The sequence below is a fragment of the Oncorhynchus kisutch genome, linkage group LG9 (assembly GCF_002021735.2).
Source record: "Oncorhynchus kisutch isolate 150728-3 linkage group LG9, Okis_V2, whole genome shotgun sequence".
NCBI classification, from domain to species: Eukaryota; Metazoa; Chordata; class Actinopteri; order Salmoniformes; family Salmonidae; genus Oncorhynchus; species Oncorhynchus kisutch.
Window position 1 is genome coordinate 23,824,369 of NC_034182.2, and position 15,294 is coordinate 23,839,662.

The 15,294-nt window shown below is 41.3% G+C and overlaps 1 protein-coding gene and 1 pseudogene across 1 annotated transcript in view; one reads left to right on the forward strand and one right to left on the reverse strand.

Moving 5' to 3' along the window:
* Positions 1-24: 24 nt before the first annotated feature.
* On the reverse strand, positions 25-4,115 carry LOC109896934 (copper chaperone for superoxide dismutase-like; annotated as a pseudogene).
* A 4,361-nt stretch (positions 4,116-8,476) lies between these two features.
* Positions 8,477-15,294, forward strand: part of LOC109896431 (galactose-3-O-sulfotransferase 3) — a 34,520-nt gene continuing 27,702 nt past the window's right edge. The window contains exon 1 of the mRNA XM_020490684.2: positions 8,477-8,837. The gene's annotated coding sequence lies outside the window, so the exon portion shown is untranslated. The remainder of the gene's footprint in view (positions 8,838-15,294) is intronic.

The window sequence follows — 15,294 nt, forward strand, 5'->3', positions numbered from 1 at the left end:
AATAACGTTTGAACAGATAGGCTATTATTTTAAAAAAAGGGTTTACTACAAAAGTCAGTCATTTATCAATTCATATACAGGTTTCACTCAGTCCGAAGGGCAACTGGTGCCTTTTACTACAAGTCTGACTGAGAAAAGTAACAACAACAAAAAATCTATACAACACTGGTTACAAATATTTTGATAAAATGATTGTGATATAAATCATACAACATTTGAGAGGTAAACCACAATCTCCCTTGGAGTTAACTGATATTTACACAGTAGAGCACTTGAGATAAGTATCAAAATTGTAATCAAACATAGAATGACAACATCCACATTGATATTACAAAACTATTCAAATTAGTCAACTACAACAGAATAGTCAGCATGGGATGTTTTGGCTTGAAATAAGAACATACATCCTATTCCTGTTGTGTTTCTTTAGTCTGTCATGAAAGGTTCCGTTCTCGGAAGAATTCGATATGGCATCTCAATAAAAAGGAAGATGACTGCTGAACAGACAATTCTTTGATCTCTCCTCCTCACTCTCCTACTTAACCTCTCTCCCACTCTCCCTGTCTCCCACTCTCTCAGTGCAGTTTCAGTCAGTGTGCGACATCATCAACGACAGCCAGTGATGTTCACCATTCAGCGTAATTTTCACTAGGCAAAAAAACAGAACACATGATGAACGGATAACCTGGACTTGTCCAATGAGATCTCATGTTGTTTTTGATGCAAAACGTTTTGCTACATTGTGCATTAATGAATATGACCCAGGCATCTGGCATCACAGGTGAGCGGCAGGTGTCTCTGTGGTGGTCTTGCTGCGGCCCGTTCCCGGCCAGCCCCTCTCCTCCCATAGTGTCACCACGTCACACGCACAGATCTGCTTGGCATTCTGGAACAGGACAGCAGAGCGAGCGATTATCCCACAGGCCAGTCTGTACCCAATGAGCACGGAGCAATAGATACACATACATTGACATGGTCAGCACCTGCAAAGTCTAGACAATGAAGGCAACATGACACATGAAGTCACACAGGAATATACACAGAACACCTGTCACTAAGAGAAATTCCAAGAACCAATAGAATTGTAATTTAAAACGGTCAAAAACAATTAATTAACTCCAACTCTGACTTACAGTTAGTCCACCTAACCCCTATCCTCATTTCTCCTCTACCATGAGATCACCTCTGCCTGGAGTTCCCGGTCAGTTTGGAGGGGGGGGTGGCCACTCCTTCCTAGGTCATCCTCCCCAGCATCCACCACCAGAGAATGACCAATCACATCCCACACCTGCAGGAAGTGACAGAGGAGGGGTCAGAGTGGACACTGTCAATGCCTGCATCCCAAATGGCACCGTATTCCCGATTTAGTGCACTACTTTTTCCCTGGTCAAAAGTAGTGCACTAAATGGGGAATAGGGTGCCAATTAGGACACAGACAATGTTGTTGGTACAACTGACCAGTGTGCTGTGCTCAGGATGTAATTGTGGCTAAACCTGCCCTCACCCTAGAATTAACGTTCTAGATTACTCATTTATCTCCATAGTGAGTCTAGTTGTAAATTCTTTAAATTGCGCATGCCTCAAACACCATGTACTAAATGTCTACACTATAATTACACTGTACTTGCCTGTGTAAATACCATGTAAATACATAGGTTTTAGATCAGAAGGAGTAGGTGTGTGCACGTGTGTTACCTTTAGCTGAGGGTCCTTTTGTCTGAATGAGGCTCGGCCGTCTGGTCCAGCCACAATATTCCCCAGATCACCTACATGCTGGAAGAAAACACATTTATGGATATAGATATCACAGCCATGAATAGCATTTGACCAGTTAGAAAAGGTAAAAGGCAAAGATTATTTTTTTTATAACCAATATCTGTCTAATCAATATCAGTCAATACCAATCCTATCATCTCTTTGAGACAGTAAAAAGTTACTTCCTGAGAGCATAACATCTGAGAAAGTACCCCAGTTTCACAAGGTAATGAAGCAGGACTATACATTGTAACCTACTCTGAGTGAAGGCAAGGAAACTGTACCCTGTCTGGGTCCTGCGAGGCGCCATGTTGTCTCCCATAGGGGTTATAGTGTTCTCCACAGCTGTACAAACACACACAGAGAGAGAAACATGAGTTATTAGCTCCCATGATCCTCTGGGGCAAGCAGGTGCAACTGTGATATCATGAGCGACAGATCTAGCCAATGGTTCCTTTAATCGACTTTGAGGACGCACACACACACTACCTCTGGCAGTCCTGTGTGAGATCTCCTAGCGAGTGGACGTGGAGGCCGTGGGCACCAGGTCCCGTCGATCAAACAGCGCTCCTCAGACAGCTGCAGGAACCGCACCACCCCCTGAACAGTACCACTACCAACGATCATGGCTACCGCCGTACCCAAGTCTGATACACACAGACACACAAACATTTGCATAGAGTACAGACTCACACATAAAGAGTAGACACACATTACACATATAGTAGAATACACAAATACAGATGCACATAGGCTGCCCCATACACCTGTGATTTAGGCCTACTAATAACTTCAATATAGGACATTAGTCTGTTAATGTGTTCAGGCATTCTGAATTCACCAAGTAATTCACACACCTTCAGGCTGTTAGCTCCCGCCATAGGCCGTGGACACATTGGGATTTTGTATTCAGAGTATTTCGGATAGAGGCAATGCTTTTTCAATGAGAGTCATCCTTTGAGGGGTGAATGACAAGGAGATGGCTGTCCGACAAAAAACGCACAAATTGTTTGTCTTTTTGCGTAAACCAAAAAAAAGGTGGAATTTTTTGACGGGCAATGAATGCAAGTAATATACAATTTCATCCGTGTCCGAAGCGGATTAAACATGTCCGAAAGTATGTCTGCACCCTTACCCTGTTCTGTTCCCCCAATGCCCTTGAGTGCCGCCCTGCGTCCTGTGCTCCCTATGAGACCCTGCACCTCATGGGACGTCAGAGATGCCTCCACCAGAACCTCCTCCTTCCCCACGTCTATCCTCACCGACCGCACTCCTGTACTCAGAATAAAGGAGAGGTGAGAAAGAGGGCACGAGGAACACTGAAAAAAGAGAAAGAAAGAAAGAAAAGGGTGAGGAACCAAAACAGAGAGAGCGAAAAGCAATGAGGAGAACACACAGAGATGAGGAATGAAGGAAAAGAGAGATTACTGCTGCTATGTGACCGGCTATGCTTTAGATGGCTTTTAGTGGATGAATCGTGGAATGCATGGAGGGGCCCTGTGGTTTCGTTCCAGTGTTAAGTATTTGAGCAAAAGCAAGAGCAGCCCCTGTATTGCTAACTAAATTGCAATGTACTGCACTAGGATGTAACAGTAATAGCTAAGTAAATAATAACATTCATAATTTGTTCTACTGTATTGGTATGCAGCCTAGGGGCAATGCCCCTAATTCACATTGAGTTGTGTGTGTACACTGTAGAAGAAGTGTAGTTCATAGCCTACTACACTAATCAATTATTTGAGTGGTGGAATGGACAGGTAAAAATGCACCTGCCTGGTTTTCCCTCCAGCAGCTTGGATTGTCTCTGCACAACTGTCACATGTCATCTGCACTGCAAACTCCAGCTGTACAGAACAGAGAAATTAGATACAGCACGCAGTGAACTAGGTCCTCAGAGTACAGTACAGCCTGTATGGCTATATCTCTAAACGTTAAATTAAGCTACTTTAGTTTTCCACCAATACTGCGTTCCATATCATTTATTGACGATAGCTAAAGTAGGCCTACCAGGTACGATTTATGAAGTCGCATGACTGATAGCTAGATTTTTCAGACAGTCCTGTTATTAATTTGTATAAACGGCATTGACTATTTAATATAGTCATTGAATCTTAGGGCTGGTCAATAAGCAATTGTTTACATTCAGTAGCCTACTGACACTCAGGATCGCAAAATTGACAATTTGTCGTTTGAAGAAAGCTTAACATCAGATTGTTCAAACCTTCGTATTTCTATCTGTGTGCATGTTTGTGCTACACGCAGTTGTCTGACCTATGATAACAAAATGTAATAGATAATCTCCTACTTTCCTCCAAACACAAAACGGGTGAAGGGCGCTGCCATCTTTACGAGGTCGGTAAACGGTATTTTGACCGTCACCGCCACCTAGTGTTAATTACAGTCACTGCATACATTTGGTGTTCACTTTTCATAATGTGAACGTGACAAGACAAGTAAACGTAATATGATGGGGGAGTGGACTGAGAATAGGGGAGTGGCCTGAGAATAGCAAATGGCACCCTATCTCCTATATACTGAAAGTAGTGCAATATATACAGTACCAGTCAAAAGTTTGGATACACCCACTCATTTAAGGTTTTTTCTTTATTTGTACTATTTTCTATATTGTAGAATAATAGTGAAGACATCAGAACTATGAAATAACACATATGGAATCATGTAGTAACCAAAAAAGTGTTAAACAAATCAAAAATATATTTTATATTTGAGATTCTTCAAAGTAGCAATTGCCTTGATGACAGCTTTACACAATCTTGGAATTCTCTCAACCAGCTTCATGAGGTGGTCACCCGGAATGCATTTCAATTAAGAGATGTGCCTTGTTAAAAGTTAATTTGTGGAATTTCTTTCCTTATTAATGTTTTTGAGCCAATCAGTTGTGTTGTGACATGGTAGGGGTGGTATACAGAAGATAACCCTATTTGGTAAAATACCAAGTCCATATAATGGCAAGAACAGCTCATATAAGCACATAGAAACGACAGTCTATCATTACTTTAAGACATTACATTTTCCGGATTGACTGACCTTCAGTAACTTCGAAAGTTTCCTCAAGTGCAGTTGCAAAAATCATCAAGCACTTTGATGAAACTGGCTCACATGAGGATAAAGCAAAAATGTGACATTGTTTTTCCTTTGGAATTTGGTTGTGCTTTTAGATGGTTGAAAGCGTAGTGATAACACATTGGGAATTCAACAAACTTCTGGCTGTCTTTTTGAGTGGGTGAATAAAGGTTGAAATCGCATTGATCAATGTCTCAACCAACTATTACCCAAATTTCCACATTGAAATTACTTTCTTTGTCCTGTGGGGAGGGGATCAATAAACCCATCAACTTTGGGACACACATGGCTTTAATGATGCTTTTAGTATGATCGACAGCAGAGTAGGACACACAATCTAAACACAAAGGTTGAGATTGAGAGTATGTTGTACTGCACTGTCTGATGATGCAGTGACCTACCTACCTTAGTCAGATGTGCAGTGGATCTAGGGCACCCTATTCCCAATGTAGTGCACTACTTTTGACCAGGGCCCATAGGGTTCTGGTCAAAAGAAGTGCACTATTTAAGGAATAGGGAGCCAATTGGGAAGCAGCCCATAGAAGAGGATCACTTAGAAGATTGAGGTTGAGTTATTAATGATGATTGCTTTTCCTACACTGCACGTGTGGTGTATAGATGGTTGCGTCCTATGGGCCCTGGTCAATAGTAGTGCACTATATAGTGAATAGGGTGCTATTTGGGACGCAAGCCATAGACCCAGGTCACCCATCTCAATCTGTGGTAGATTATTAGATTATTGTTACCCATTTCATCCTGCAGATTACAGGCCGTTAGATTCCCGGTATGTGGACTGCACCACTAAGCTGATCACTAGTGAGATTTCAGAACACCCAGGGGTCAGAGGGGAGCTGGTTTGATATAGTGTCTGTGGATTGGGGGGGGGGGGGCTGGATTGGAACCAGTGCTTTGATCAGATGACATGAAAATAGAGCTTCTTGGCCATGTAAACCAGCATGAGAATGAGAATGCATGAGTAGAAAATAACCTCATGCCTACTGTAAAATATCTTTGATGTTATGGGGCTATTTTGCTTCCACTGGTCCTAGGGCCATTGTTAAAGTCAACGGCATCGTGAACTTTACCCAGAACCAGGGCATTTTAGCCAAAAACCTGGTTGCCTCTTGAAACTTGGCCACAAGAGCACATCAAAATCCACAAAGAAATGGTTAATACACCCCAAAAAATCAACATTTAGCAATGGTCATCTCAGTCTCTAGACTTGAACCCCTTTGAAAACCTGTGGTTTGAATTGAAGAGGGCCGTCCATAAACACAGATGAAGCATTTCAAGGATCTGAAAATAATCTGTATGAAGGAATGGTGTAAGATCCCTCCCAATGTAGTCTCCAATTCATAAAACATTTTAGAAAAAGGCTCAGTGCCATGATCCTCGTAAGTTGAGGTATTGAAAGGTATTGAAAACAGGGGTGTCAATAATTTCTGACCAAAAAAGACAGATTGTTCTTCACCATACATGGTACCTGTCCTCAGCCAAATTTCTACTCAACTCAACATACACTAGGTTAAGCGATTTGGGACACAGTCATATCCACCTTTCCTTGTCGGCTCTTCTGTTTTTACCTTTGACCCCATTCACAATTAATGGCCACTTCCTGGTGGAGGTTCTAAGGGTGTATTGTGTGTGTGTGTGTGTGTGTGTCACTTTAACAGGCAAAGCTGGCACTCCCTCAGCCTTGCCTGGTGAACTGCTCCAGTTACTGACTGGACACAAACACACACACACAGTTGATGAGAGGACGGAGAGTTGAGCTCCCTCTGTAGTGTAATCAGAGAGAGGGAAATGATGAAAGAGCAGCTTTACCATAGAAAATATGCAGGGAGTGCAAAAGGCCATAACATGCAAATTAAATCATCACAGAAGATTAAGCCCCCCCACACACACACATACACACACACACAGCGCAAGTGCATGCACGTATGCACACACAAACACAGAGCACCCATTAATCCGCCCAGGACTGAGCTAAGCAGAGAGAGAGATGGGGAGAGAGAGAGAGAGAGAGAGAGAGAGAGAGGCCTGGCTGTACGGGATACCTGATCCTAGAGAAGTGGGGTTTCTCCTCCCTCCGAGAGTCAAGCTAACACAGACAAACACACACTCTCTCTCTCTCTCTGGAGTTGAAATCCAAGCAGCACTACACTAGCCCCGGCCGTACCAAGGGAGCAGCCGAGCAGGGGATGAGGGAGGAGTGGGGTGGTGGGGGGGCCAAGGAAGGCATTGTGGTGATCGATGGTGATGACAAGCCTTGTAGGAGGGAAGGAGGGAGCAGTAGGGGGCTTATCTAACCTAGATGGTGTGTGTGTGTGTGTTTGTGCGTGTGTGTGTGTGTGTGTGTGCGTGCGTAAGGTGAATTATTCAACTCTTCCATAGGAAGATAAGAGGGCTTTCGGTGACCAGGGACCCCTCTGTGAGGTCGTCACAATGTCACAGGACAGGGCCACACACTATCATTTCTTCACACTTCACAAGGCAGACATATAGAACATGTTTGCATTTGGTTCACATGTTGTTTGTCATATTCCGTAAAGTACATGGACGACGAAGGTGAAATGCTGAAGCAATTATATAAGTAGCTAGGCCAATGATACACTTGTGGTCACGCATGAGTATCATGAATCAGATTTACATGAGCTTCTGCACAAACCATTGTTTGTCTCCGGATAAAATGCATCTATATTGCACACCAAGGCTACTTGCTGACATTGTTGTCTGACTAAATATGTATTTTTAGTCCAAGTGAAGCCATTTGCCTTGCTTGTATTTTGTTATAGGAGGACAAACTTCTCATAAATAACCAACTCGTCAGATAAGTGCTCTTCATCCAGTTGCTACAGCTATTGTGTAAAGTAAGCTCTTTAATGTATGGTAAGTGTGATAAACAGACATATAGATATCCCATGTGAATTCCATAACTTTGATCAACTAAAAGCATGACAACATTGAATCAAGTGTAGGCCTATGCGGCCTAGCAATAATCCTGAATCACAAATTATTTATTTTTTTAAAGCACAACTGTCGCCATCAAATGAGCCAATACATTCTATGAAACAAAAAAATTTATCAGAAAATGTAGTCCTACATAGTCAGAAATGTCTAACATTGCTGACCAAGTAGCATTTAGGGAACAATGCCTCGTTAAACGACACTGTCTAGACTCCTTCTTGAAGAATTTGTTGATCGTGAAGTTCTTATGTTCCTCTGCTTGTTATGAACACAACCCGCTGTCTTAGTAGTGCACTTCATAGGGGACAGGGGGCTATTTGGGACATAAACAGACATTGTGAAGACAGGAACATAATAAACTTCATGGATCAACTAATTCTTCAATAAGGAGACAAGACAGTGTCGTTTAACGAGGCATTGTCTCCCTCTATTGTCCAAGTAATGCTCTATCCAGTCTACCCCGACCATATGGACCCTGCAATATGGCGCCATGGGCCATCCACACACAAACAACACTTCATCAAATCATAATAATAAATAACGTCTTCGCTTACAATATATAATTGAGTCATTCCACATCATCAGCATGTGTGAGCGCTTGTGTGTGTGCTGCCCCTTCATTCCACGACTGGGAGGGGGGGGGGGCGCATTCGGCGCGGGTATAGAAGAAAAGCGGTCTCAAAAGACATGACCGTCTCGTTTGTGCGCACGAGGGGTCTCAAAGCATTGATGACATACAGCGGGAGAGCAGCATCCGCCGGACAGAGGGGCAATCAAATGTAAAACGAACGATTCCATCCTGCAGCGTTTCCATAGCACTAGCCTCCTATTAAGGTCCTTTTGATGTTTCTATCACGAATGAATCGATGACGAAGAAGAATAAGAAGGAAAGGGGAGATTGGAGGAGATTCGCTTCTCTCATAACGGGGTACCGGTGAAAGAGGGGCAGTAGCCTACCTATTAGTCAAAAACGTCAAACGAGAATAGCCGCACCATCATCAGTCGCGTCTGTTTGTCGTGAGATGACAAAGGTGGGTGATATAGAATAGATCATCATAATGTTTTGTGTTTGTAACAGCACCCTTTTTTTATTCCAATATCCGTTAATCGTTATTTCCCCAATTTTTATGAGAGTATATTTATCTGGGAATTTTTGCTGGCATTGCTCCCAGTAGTCTACAATAGAATATATTATTGTGTCGTTTCATTGCTTTTCCAACGTCACCGGGCTGGTGCACCCAGCACCCCACTGCCCCGGGTCTTAATTCTTTACAACGCCTGCCTCTGCGGTGTTGTGTCAGTCACTGACCGATGATCAAGCGACGACGGTCTCAGGCATAGGCTGTTGTGACAAGTGCGTTTGTCATTTCAGCCCGTCAGTCATGCCGGTTCGCAATTCATCATTAATATTATGCCCTTCGGAGTTTATTTTTGTATGAATGAATTATCCCAAAATCTTGACATGTGGGTTTGGATCTAGGTGCCGTGCTCATATTCTCCCGGTCTCGTCCTGTCCTGTGATTATACCGCGGACGGTAGGCTACTTTAGGAACTCAATAGATTATGATAATCTTCAGTGCTTTCAGAAAGTATTCATACCCCTTGACTTATTCTACATTTTGTTGTGTTAACGCCTGAATTCAAAATGGATATTTAAAAAAAAAAACTATAATGACGAAATAAATAAATGTTTTTACAATGTTTGCATATTTATTGAAAATCAAATTCAAAAATATCTCATTTACATACCTATTCACACCCCTTTGCTATGACATTCCAATTGTAGCTCCGTTGCATCCAAATTCCTTTGATCGTCCTTTAGATGTCACTACAACTTGATTGGAGTCCACCTGTTGTCAATGCAATTGTTTGGACATGATTTAGAAAGAAACACACTTTTCTATATAAGGTCCCACAGTTGACAGTGCATGTCAGAGCAAAAACTATACCAGGAAGTGAAAGGAACTTTCTGTAGATCTCAGTGGAGGCAAATATTTTTTGGAAGAGTGTAAAACAATTTCTAGAGTGTTGAAAGTTTACAAGAACACAGTGGTCTCTATCATTGGGAAATGGAAAAGATCTGGAACTACCTAGACTTTGCCTAGAGCTGGCTGTCTGACCAAACTGAGCAACCAGGCAAGAAGGACCTTGGTCAGGGAGGTGACCAAGAACCCAATGACCAATCTGACAGAACTATAGTTTCTTGGCTGAGATGGGAGTACCTGCCAGAAGGACAACAGTCTCTGCAGCACTTCACCAATCTGGGCTTTATAGGAGAGTGGCCAAATGGAAGCCACTCGAGAAAAAGGCACAAGACAGCACATTAGGAGTTTGCAAAAAGTCATGTGAAAGACTCTGAGATCATAAGGAAAAATATTCTGTAGTCTGATAAGACAAAAATATAACTATTTGGCATGAATGCAAAGTGCTATGTCTGGATAAAACCAGGCACAGATCATCACCTGTTAAACACCAACCCTACCGTGAAGCATGGTGGTGGCAGCATCATGCTATGGGGATGCTTTTCAGCAGCAGGGACTGAGAGATTGGTAAGGATAGAGGGAACAAAGAATGGAACCAAATACAGGCACATCCTTGATTAGAACCTGCTTCAGAGTGCAAATGACCTTCGACTGGAGCAAAGAATTACATTCCAACAGGGAAAATACCCCAACATGCAGCCAAAGCGACACTGGAATGGCTTCAGCACATGTGACAGTCTTTGTGTGGCCCAGCCCAAGCCAGACCTGAATCCCATTGAAAATCGCTGGAAAAACTTGAAGATTGCTGTTCACTGCCGCTCCCCAACTAATTTAACAGAGCCTGAGAAAATCTGCAGGGAAGAATGGAGAAAAATCCCCAAATCCAGATGTGCAAAGCTGATGCAGAAACACCCGCCAAAGGTGCTTCTACTAAGTATTGTCTCAGGGGTGTGAATAGTTACGTAAATTAGATACTTCTGATTTTCATTTGCAAACATTTCTAAAAACATGTTTTCACTTTGTCATTATTGGGTATTATGTGTAGATGGGGGAGATAAAAAAACAACAATATAATCCATTTTGAATTCAGGCTGTAACACGACAAAATGTGTAATAAGTCAAGGGGTATGGATACTTTTAAGGCACTATCTTCCAGAAGGAGCTGAAAGCCATATGATTGATTATTCTAGCCTATCCATTATATTAGATTAAATTGGTTTAACACTCTCCCCGCTTAATGAAGGCCTAATTAATTTGCACGATACAGGAAATAGAAAACATATATTTAAGATGCATTTAGGCCTATGAATAAATGTAATGTTTTCGCAATATAATAGTATTTGCTATTTTGTTTCAGCCTAATTTCCTTTTTACCAACCTATTTCAATTAGTTTGCTATGGGTTAATTAGAATGAAACATGATATCTGTCAGTCATTCTACAAAAGTGCATCTTGTTCTCACTCGATCATCTATAAGGTTAATATTATTGTGATTGAGTTGAAAGTGCTGTCAGAATACCCTGAGTGTACAAAACATTTCATGACATAGACTTACCAGGTGAAAGCTACTGTTCCTTCAGAAAGTATTCATACCCCTTGACTTACTCCACAATTTGTTGTGTTACAGCTTGAATTCAAAATGGATTAAATATAAAATAACTAAATCATTTTTTACTCACCCATTTTTCTACACACAATACCCCATAATGACAAAGTGAAAACATGTTTAGAATTTTTAGCTAATTTATTGAAAAATGAAATACAGAAATATCTCAATTTACATAGGTTCACACCCCTGAGTCAATACATTGTAGAAGCATCTTTGGCAGCTATTACAGCTGTGGGTCTTTCTGGGCAAGTCTCTAAGAGCTTTCCACACCTGAATTGTACAACACTTTGTGAATTAGTATTTAAGAAATTCTTCAAGCTCTGTCAAATTGGTTATTGATCATTGCTAGACATCCATTTTCAGGTCTTGTCATAGATTTTCAAGCAGATTTAAGTCAAAACTAACTTGGTCACTCGGGAACATTCACTGTCTTCTTGGTAAGCAACACCAGTGTAGATTTGGCCTTGTGTTTTAGGTTATTGTCCTGCTGAAAGGTGAATTCAACTCCCAGTGTCTGTTGGAAAGCAGACTGAAGCAGATTTTCAGCTAGGATTTTGCCTGTGCTTAGCTCCATTCCTTTTTTCCCAGTCCTTAACGATTACAAGCGTTCCCATAACATGATGTAGCCACCACTATGCTTGAAAATATGGAATGTGGTACTCAGTAATGTGTTGTATTGGATTTGCCCTAAACATAAGACTTTGTATTCAGGACAAAAAGTGAATTGCTCTGCCACATTTTCTGCAGTATTACTTTAGTGCCTTGCATGAGCAGGATGTAACTGCAATGTTGTTGATCCAGCCTCAGTTTATCCTGTTAGAGCCATTAAACTCTTTTAACTGTTTAAGTTTTTTTTTAAATCATAAATAACAATTATGTTAAAACACTATTATTGCACACAGAATGATTCCATACAATGTATAACGTGGCTTGTTAAGCAAATTTTTACTACAGAACTTATTTAGGCTTGCCATAGCAACAGGGTTAAATACTTATTGACTAAAGACATTTCACCTTTTCATTTTTATTAATTTGTAATACTTTCTCAAAACATAATTCCACTTTGACATTATGGGGTATTGTGTGTAGGCCAGTGACACAATATCTAAATTAAATCCATTTAAAATTCAGCCTGTAACACAACAAAATGTGGAAAAAGGGGTGTGAATATATTCTGAAGGCGCCTTATTAATGTAACTCGTTAAATCCACTTCACTCCGTGTAGATGAAGGAGAGGAGGCAGGTTAAAGAAGGATTTCTAAGCCTGAAGACATGGATTGTGTATGTGTGCCATTCAGAGGGTGAATGGGCAAGATAAAAGATTTAAGTGCCTTTGAACGGGTATGGTAGTAGGTGCCAGGCGCACCGGTTTAAGTGTGTCACGCTGCTGGGGTTTCCACATTCAACAGATTCGCATGTGTATGACAAATTGTCCACCACCCGAAAGACATCCAGACAACTTGACAGAACTGTGGGAAGCATTGGAGTCAACATGGGCCAGCATCCCTGTAGAAAGCTGTTGACACCTTGTGGAGTCCATGCCCCGACAAATTGAGGCTGTTCTGAGGGCAAAAGCAGGTGCAACTCAATATTAAGCGGGTGCAACTCAATACTGTTCCTAATGTTCTGTAGACTCAGTGTAGTTTGGCGTGGGTGAGGGATATGCTATGTAATTAGTCTAGCAGACTACAGTGCATTTTGTTCACTACTGTAGAAGTTTGAGGTTTTAACGGTCCCATTTGTGTGTGGTTCAGGTAGGTTCACTTCTATTAGATTGGATTTATTTTTACTTAAATCGCCACTTGTTTCATTATTAGCCTATATTGACAGTATAACTATTTCTTGGCAATCAAATGATTTAAATTGAACAAAATTGAGGTCAGTGTTGGCGTGTGTCACAAAAGAGCACAAACTGAGGACAAAGCAAGTATATTGAGAATGTGGCACCACAGTATAGAATTAAAGAGATTCTCCAGTACTTGTGCATACTTTTTATCCAGTAGTTCTGAAAGTAGTGCTCACGAGCCAAAAGTGGTCCCCAAAAATTGCATTGCACTCTCTCTCTCTCTCTCTCTCTCTCTCTCGCTGTGTGTGCATGTGGTGCCTCTTGCTAGATGTTAGTCAAATGGTGAGAGGCTGAAGCTGATTGGTTGAACTCAAATTGTTAGGGGGCTGGCTGAGGTGGGGGGAAATGTAGGGAAAATTCAGATAAACCCATTCACACCACTCTAATGGTATAGCAGTGTGTTTGTTCTCTTTGAGGACGGTCCAAATGATTAGCCAAGCAAGGGAAATTTGCAACATAAGCCCCTCAGCCCTCGTTTTTAGTCGAGTTTGCGAGTGTACAAACATGTTCACGTCGGGGCCTGAAACTCCCCATAATTCAATTTGTGATGATTGCACATCCGCTAAGAAAATTCAGCCAAAAATTAAAACCTAAACGTCAATATTTGGAGTCAACATAAGTAAAAACTAATGTAAAATCAGTTAGAAATTGTGCTACTAATGTACATGACGGCACAAACACGTCTCATAAAAGTAATTATGTTTTTGTTTGGTTAGCTTTTGTAAATTGTAGAAATAAAAATAGTTTCCAGCTAGGCAGGCTAACGTTATTTAACTAATTCATTTGCTAGCTATTATACAGTAGGCGTATATTAATAATTATATATTTAATGTAAGTAGGCATGCAATTATAATCGACTGTAGCGGATATAAAGCACACACAAGCTACCGGTGGCTGAAAACACAATCATCACGGGATGAACGAGTGACGAATTCCCGGGCCATCCCTATCCCCTCAGCCCACTTCATTTGAGGGCTGAGGGGATAGGGTGTGTTTGGACTGCATCCGTTGTCTTCCTGCCTGGACCTGTGGGAACACAATACAGACTAATGAATGCATGCTCTTGAAGTGACAATGCAGGCTTATGAATAACAGTGATAGCATCCGCCACACACACACACAAACATCTCTCTCTTTCCTCCCCCGTGCGTGCGCAATCACCATACCTGGCAGACTGGGAAAAAGGCAAAATCGGGTGCGTGAGCGGTTTCCCAATAGTGATGGAACTCATGCCCCATTTACATCGTGACAAACGTATTTCATTGCGCCATACGTCATCTTTATGCAATCTCGTTCCGTTACTGGACAGAGAGTATAGGGAGGGTTTCACAATGCAAGAAAAGATGATCTCTTGTCAGGGATCGCATTTTGGGGGGAAGATTGTAAAATAGGGTCCTTTTCATTCAAGACAGGAGAAACATTGTTTCAGTTGATAATAAAACATTGTTTTTGTTTAGTTACTTTTTCCTCAACTTCCTTCTATAACTTTCTAGCAAGTCAAGCTAGCATACAGAGCTGCTAGCTAGCTAAAAGCTAGTCTATACTGTAACTTGCGACCTTCACCTAATAATTATCATAAAAAACAAACGGCAACAGTCAAAGTATAATTGGTTTAAAATCCAATGTGTATTATTTTTTAACATACTATTAAAATAGTGCTCACTTATAGGAATGAGTAATTGTTTACAAGTTGCTAGCTATCCCATAAACCCAAACACATATTTTCATCTTCTATGGTTTGGTAACATTCTAGTCTTCGACGGACCCTGGCCGGACTGAAGACGTAGAGTTTGGAAAAATTGTGCTCATGATTAATGTGACTGGGGTGTCAGGCTTACAAGTGTTTTAATATTCATCTTTCCTACAACGGCCAAATATGTAACATGCGTTTCCCAAAACACCATGCAGAGAGAGCGTTCGCTATGTGCGATGATCTTACCTTAACATTATAATTATTTCACAATACTGACGACGGATCAGTACCTAGAGAGATATTACCACCGACAGCTGCAAATATTGAATCAGTTTACTTGAATGATTACCCAATAAAA